At 39.7% G+C, this 6765-nt stretch overlaps 1 long non-coding RNA gene across 1 annotated transcript; it reads left to right on the top strand.

Moving 5' to 3' along the window:
- On the top strand, positions 1-6170 carry LOC310659620. The gene is made up of 3 exons (XR_014502873.1): positions 1-565; positions 1868-2143; positions 5362-6170. It is a non-coding gene; the product is annotated as an uncharacterized lncRNA (long non-coding RNA).
- The last annotated feature ends 595 nt before the right edge of the window (positions 6171-6765 follow it).

Genomic DNA, 6765 nt, shown 5'->3' with positions numbered 1-6765 from the left:
ACTGAAGTTCTCACCCTGGGCCAGCAGGGGGATACTGTAGATAGTTATGCAAATGAAGGATCGAAAGTGACGTTCAGTGATTGGATAGTTTGTATGCAAATGAAGGGTCAAAAGTGACGTTCAGTGATTGGATAGTTACAGAAAATGGTTACTGTTGCATTCTAGTGGAGCTCTATATAAGCAGGCTGACTGAGCTCCTCAGTTCAGTTCAGTTCCAGCTTACAAATAAAGAGCTGCTTTGGAAGAATCGCTGTGTCGTCTGATATGTTCGCCCACAGCTTAACAGTCTTAGGAAGCCACCTTTTGTTGTTTTCACTTTTGTGATGTTTCTCAACAAACTTGTGTGCTGGATCATACCAGTTGCAGCTTCTCTCCATAGCATAGACAGAACTTTAATCCAGGGTTCTATGTCCCAAATCCTATTTCTATGCCCAGATGGTCACAAGTCCTACATTTACCTTCTTTCTTTTCTTTTTTTACCTTTCCAGGTTTTCATTATCCTGTTCCTTTAGCACAATGGTCTTCAACTGTTGGGTCAACTGACTGGGTCACGGCCTGAACTAAGGTAGTCCACAACAGCAGCACTGCCACCATACAAAAATACTGTAAACAAATTAAGGAATGGGTTCCCAAATACATGTTTTGGGGATAAAAGTAATTCCTGGGTCAGAAAAGGCTGGAGGCTACACCTGAGCAGAAGCTTGCAGACAATAGCAGGGCAGGGAATAATGTTTAAGCGAGTAGGAATATTTAAATGCAAGAGAATCAGTGCCAGAAGTAACCTACTGTCTTTTACTGGAATTATGTTTTATTGTTTTCATATAAGCTGCCTTGAGAAGCTTGCTCTTAAGGCACCCTAGAAATATTTGATATAAATAAATACTACGAATCTGACAGCATCCTCGGCTTCTTGTTGAGCCCGGCTTTGGCTGGGGAGGGCGCGATATAAATAAAAAATTATTATTATTATTATTTATTCTACCTACACAGCAAATAAGCACCCACTCCCTGAGGTAGGCATTGACATCCCGAGAAGGAAAAGAGTGGACTTTACCTCAGCAAATCTTCTCACAAGCAAACGATCAAGAATTAGGTTGTCTTTTTAAAAAAATAAATAAAAATTAAACTCTTCTTAAGGAGGTGTTTCCATTTCTTTTCCTTTCTCACTTTACTCCTCTTCCAGTATGAACAGTATCTGGGACCTGACAGTAGTATGAACAATTGCACACCTGCCCATCATCTTAAAGTCCTCCTTTAATTATGCAGCACAGAATCAGCGAATCAATTAATATGGTATCACCCACATATTGCTTAAGTCTACACCCCGTTCTCGCACACAGTCTGACATCAGTTAATTTTGTGCATGCTACCCCCAAATTAGTTTTGTCAAGGATGGTCGCTAGTGGCATTGCTAAGTAGCACAAGAAGGTTCCAAAAGAATTAGGGAGGAAACAAAATACCTTTTTATACCCTGTAATGTTAGGCTTCCGTCTGCTTTTATTGCTGCTGGAAGCTACACCGTTTTGACCCTATAAGCATATAGTGCCTAAAAGGCCTACTGTGCATTGCATTAGGGACCACACTACTTTAACTGCAATGGCCAAAGATCTACAAAAGGTTCATAAATATTGTTACAAAAGTTGGGTGCCACCCCTACTGTCTGCCAAGCAGTAGTAATATTCCAGGAGGTTCCAGGGGCTCATCCAGGGACTCAGCTATACAGCTGCAAATAAAACGTTTTAAGTGCAATATTCAATGTGACACTAGGTGGTGATGGTGAGGCTTATGGAAAATTCAATGTATTTTAATTTTTTTTTAAAGAGCTTTAAAAAAAAGCATTTTCAGAACAGTTTTTATATGTGTGCAGATTTCACCCAGGATTTGTGCTCCCTTGGAGAACTGAAGACACAGTGGATTTAAGAAATCTGATTTATTCAATCTGCATGGAGGGAGTCCAGATCGAATAGCATGGTCATCTCAAGCAGGGCTTGTTTCCCACAGCTATACAGCACTGAAGTCAAAAGGCATTTCTCCTAGCCAGCCTTCAGCCAGCTTTCCCAAGATGGAGGGAGGAGCAAAATGGTACTGGAAATTTACACATTTGTGCATTTGCTCTAAGCAATTATTTGACTTAGTGTGACAAGTGAGCCATTTTATTTTATTGACTTTTCTTTTACCAACTGTAAGCTGCCTTCAGGATCTTTGTGTTAAAAAGGTGCCATCTACCCATAGCTGTCAACCTTCCCTTTTTTGGCGGGAAATTCCCTTATTTCAGCGCCATTTCCCACTGCTATCCCAGATTGTTAGATATCCCATAGACTGTCTCCGGGACAGGTGAGGCTGCTGATCCCTTATTTTCAAATCCGAAAGTTGACAGCTATGCATCTATCTATCTATCTATCTATCTATCTATCTATCTATCCAATGAATGTTGCTTAGTCCTGCTAAATATTGCAAAAAACCCCAAAACAAACCACCTGCCCCTACCACTCCCAACTTGCCCTAACTATTCCATACCTCTTTTCTCTGGTCTTCCCTTAACCCACCTCTCACCTCTATCCAAAACTCCGCTGCCAATATCACCGCCCTGTCATTCAGATCATTTTAATGTGTAGTTTGAATTGTAGTTTATGCATGTAGCAGGGAAGGCTTTAAGAATGGCTTGTAGCTGATGTTCTCTGGAGCTACAGAGATGAATTTGCCTCAGATGACTAAAAACATATTTTATTTTATTTTTGTCAGTTTTCCGCAGAGGAGCATTTTGTAAAGGAATAAAGCTTCTCCACACAGCTCTCCCTAATATATATCAAAATCTGGCCTAGGCTGCTCCCCGATGGAACTGTATGCTCGATTTTAAATTAAATATGAAATGTCAGCATTTTTAATGCAGTCTTAATGGACAAACACTCCTCCAGCACATTAGGGGGGAAATACGTTTGGAAAATATTGATGGAGTAGGATTTTGCTTTGAAATATATATATATGGAGGGATTTTATCAAAACGTTTATATTAGACCCTGTGGCAAGTTGCCTTGCAACTCCATTGCTCAGCTTATTTAAAGATGCAACTATTGGTTTATTATTATAACAAATATAATATATTACAGCCAGTGCTTTTTTCTGGGGGGTACACAGGGGTACGCATACCCCCAAACATTTTATGAATCTTTGTACTTTTGTCCATTTACCGGTACTGTATTTATTTTTCCCAGTTTGAACTATAAAATGGTGATTTTCTTGAGTCAAAATGAGAGTACTCCTAAACATTTTTTAAGAAAAAAAGCAATAATTACAGCATTGCAATAATTAAATAAATAAAATTAAAATTAAATAAAAGCAATAATTACAGTGACTTTTAGCCCAGGGGTCAGCAAACTTTTTCAGCAGGAGGCCGGTCCACTGTCCCTCAGACCTTGTGGGGGGGCTGGACTATATTTTGGAAAAGAAAAAAAAAGAACAAATTCATATGCCCCACAAATAACCCAGAGATGCATTTTAAATCGAAGGACATATTCTGTTCATGTAAAAACACCAGGCAGGCCCCACAAATAACCCAGAAATGCATTTTAAATAAAAGGACACATTCTACTCATGTAAAAACATGCTGATTCCCGTATCGTCCTCAGGCTGGATTTAGAAGGCGATTGGGCCGGATCCGGCCCCCAGGCCTTAGGTTGCCTACCGATGCTTTTAGCAATCAGGGACTTCCTGTGCAAGGATGCTCAACTTGTAGTCCAGCTATCAGTTGCTGAGTGAGGAGGGGAGGGTAAGGTTGGCAGATGAGAGAGTGATGGGGGAGCTGGTGGCCTTGCTTGCAATACTTCTAAGAACAAGTCCCTTTGCTCTGTACTGGCTAAATGTTATCATTCCCTTAAAACCACCCTTCTGTATAACATTTCTTCTTTCAAGATAGCGTTTCCAGGTGTTCTGAATTTCTGGCTGCTGCAAGTTTGTCAGATCTTTACTATATATGCCTGATATGAGTGAAACTAGAGCCAATATAATACCCACCCCCACTTTCTCCCTCCCAAGTATATGGGCATGTGCAGGTAGTTATAGAAAACTATAGGTGGTGATGACAGCTTGACTAGGAGTGCAAAATGTAGAATAAAGCAATCACTTCTAAAAAATTTCATCAGGGGACCTTTAATATTTCCTGAAGTGCCAGCATCTGGAAATGGGGGGGGGGGGGGAGAGAAATAATGAGAAGGTGGTTTCGTAATTTAGGTTCTGCAACAGTAAAACTGAGTGCAGCTAAACTGCATGCGTAGCGATTTGCAATATTCCGATCAATGACTAATTAACAGTCGGCCGATGTTCTGAAGCTAGAAAACAGATATCTGTTTCATTCTCCATAATATATTCTGCTTATTTTGTTTTATTGGTTTTATTCTTTTTTTAAAAAAATAGAAGCTTTTGAAAAGTATAGAAGTGTTTTCAAAGAAAAAATTCTAAACAGTTGTGGGCCAGGCTAGATGAGAAGATTTGTGATTGAATCACCTGACAATTATTTTTAAAAAGCAGCTGGGGGCAGGTGGGATTGGACTGAGACCTAAATGGTGGGTGGGGCAGGGGGATTTACCTTTTCCACTATGCCTTTTTTGCAGTCTTAATCTGTGCATTGTACACATAGAAACGCAGATGCCATTTGTACCGCTTGGGAGGGGAAACGAATGGATGGGGAGAGATATAGTTCTGCTACAAATAAATTAAAAAAAGAGTTATCTGTGCTATATTTCTGCTGTAAATCTCTTAGCACAGATAAATGTTTTTTATTTTTATTTAACATTTGTATTACTTACTTGCTTGCTTTCCAATGGGAAATAATTTCCTAATTGCATTAACAGGAGCTTCCCTCTCACTGCCAATAGCAGGTGGGGGTGATGTGGCAGAGCAAAGGATTATGGGTGAAACCCAACTGCAGCAAATTCTTCCAGGAGTATAAGTGTTAAAATGAATGGGCATAATGTGAGACTGCAGCACCAAAAAAAGTGCGCCTTTTGGTCTTGCGCGATGACAAGCCCAGCACACAGGACCAAAATGGGACATACGATACAATACAATATCTTTATTGTCATTGTCCCATACAGAACAATGAAATTGAAAAATCTACATAAGACATTCAAAAACCCCTAAAAACTCTGAAACCCCATTTACAAAATACAATATACTCCTACAGAGAGTCTTTAAAACCAGAATTGCATTTGGGTAGAAACTGTTTCTCAGGTGGCTAGTCCCAAGATGGAATCAGAATCCAGAGTGGCTTCTGCCATTCCGGGATGTCCTGCTTAAGATGGGACAGTCACAAGTGTGTGATATAACTGGTTTTTTTAATGGTGCATCTATACACATTCTGTATAGTATTATAGGATGTGTATTTCTTTCTGGTGGTGGCTGAAATGTCCATGATGGTCAGCAAGAATTTTGTTAGCCCAAAGATGGAAACAACAGGAGTTACCAACAAAAGAAGAGTGGCAGATGAAGCCGATGGACTTTGCAGAACTGGCAAAACTGACGGGAAGAATATGGAACCAGCGAGACCAAGCATTCCAAAAGGACTGGAACAAATTTATATTATATTTGAAAGACAACTGTAAGCAATTAACATCATTAGCAGGGTTATCTGAAGATCTGTAAGATGAAATTGCTACCTATTCAGGTTGAGTAATATAATATTTCAGGTAACGATACAACAAGGATTGGAAACCAAGCGAAATGTAAAGATGTAAAGTTTAATTTTGTAAACCATCAGATGGGAGGGAGGGAAGTCGTTGGCTCAGTTGAGCCAAAGAGATAAAATAAGAGGGTACGATGTTACGTAATATGATTATATGTAAAACCGATAAAAATCATTTCTAAAAAAGAAAAGAAAAGACCATGATGGTCATAGCAACAAATAAAACTGAATTGATATAACACCTGTTATAAAATGGCTGCACTGCTTGCCAGATCGTTTCCAGGTTCTAAATGACTCGGGCCCCACATGCCTGAAAGACAGACTCCTTCCAGACAGACCCTTCCTCTTGATAATTCATTATCATAATGGTGAGGGTGGCTCAGGAGATGGCATTCTCTGTGGCAACCCCTAAACTGTGGAACCTCCTCCCCAACATATCATCCTTATTCCCCCGCCCATTTTTCCTCCCTCCCCCTCTCCCACCCCCCCGCCCCCCCCGACTTCCCTCAGTTCCAGTCTTTGGTTTCTCTAAGAATGCTGTTTTCTGCATGTTACAAAGTTGTATAGATCCTCAAACTATTTAGCTGATTATTATCAATAAAAAGTTTGTGAATGTTTATTCAAAACCTGCCAAGGAGTCCAGTTCGCTTTGTTGTATCTTCAGATACTTTGTAAAAGGTTCCCATTCATCCTTAAAGTCACAGTTATCCTTGTCCCGTAGCTTATATGTCAGTTTTGCCAGTTCTGCATAGTCCATCAATTTTTCTTGCCATGATTCTTTAGTTGGGGTTTCTTCAGTCTTCCATCCTTGTTCTACCAGAACTCTCGCGGCCGTTGTCGCATACATGAAGATGTTTTTCTACTTTTTTGGCAGGTCATTATGCAGCTTCATTATGCTGGAGATACACTTCGTCACCCTTAGTATTGTCATTTGATATGTGCATATTTAGGACCTTATTTATGTAACTTTAATCTGCTTTAATATAGTTTCAATGTCACTTAGGGTGACTTTAAGATGAAAAGCAGGTTAATAATAATAATGGCACCAAATGGTAGCTCAACCTTGAATCGTGACTAAAATTACATTA

This window comes from Podarcis tiliguerta (genome assembly GCF_965153285.1).
Source record: "Podarcis tiliguerta genome assembly, chromosome: 11".
Classification (NCBI taxonomy): domain Eukaryota; kingdom Metazoa; phylum Chordata; class Lepidosauria; order Squamata; family Lacertidae; genus Podarcis; species Podarcis tiliguerta.
The sequence above is the reverse complement of the archived record's forward strand: the minus strand, read 5'-3'. Positions and strand labels throughout refer to the sequence as shown.